Raw genomic sequence first — 504 nt, forward strand, 5'->3', positions numbered from 1 at the left:
CCTTTGCTTTTCCTTTACCAAATATTTTCCATCATATATTTAAGCACTGCAATGTAATTCCCCGGGTTTTAAATCATGAATTTTTTTACCAGAAAATAGGCTACTGACCTGGAGCAACTTTCCTGTGCCAGATAAGTAATGCTAGTATGTAAATTGTTTTTTTCAGGGAGGCTAAGCTTCTGTTTATGCCAGATTGTATCAATATAATAAATAGATGATATATACTTCCTTCACCATTATATGATTACTGAATTCCTTTCCTTCATAATTACCATCCACTAGCTTTGTAAAATAAAATCTATGACAAAAACTGGATGTGTGCATAGTAGAAAAATAAGTACCATATAACAAATTTCTATTACGAGAGGATTACCTTTTTCAAATTCATTCCTATACCAGATAAGTACTAACCTGTAACTTTGTAAAGTGAAACTTTTTCTCATTATCACTTTACTCTTACTATAGATACTCGTATCTAATACCATGTAACTAATTGCCAGAGCA

This window comes from Penaeus monodon, chromosome 28 (assembly GCF_015228065.2).
Source record: "Penaeus monodon isolate SGIC_2016 chromosome 28, NSTDA_Pmon_1, whole genome shotgun sequence".
NCBI lineage: Eukaryota > Metazoa > Arthropoda > Malacostraca > Decapoda > Penaeidae > Penaeus > Penaeus monodon.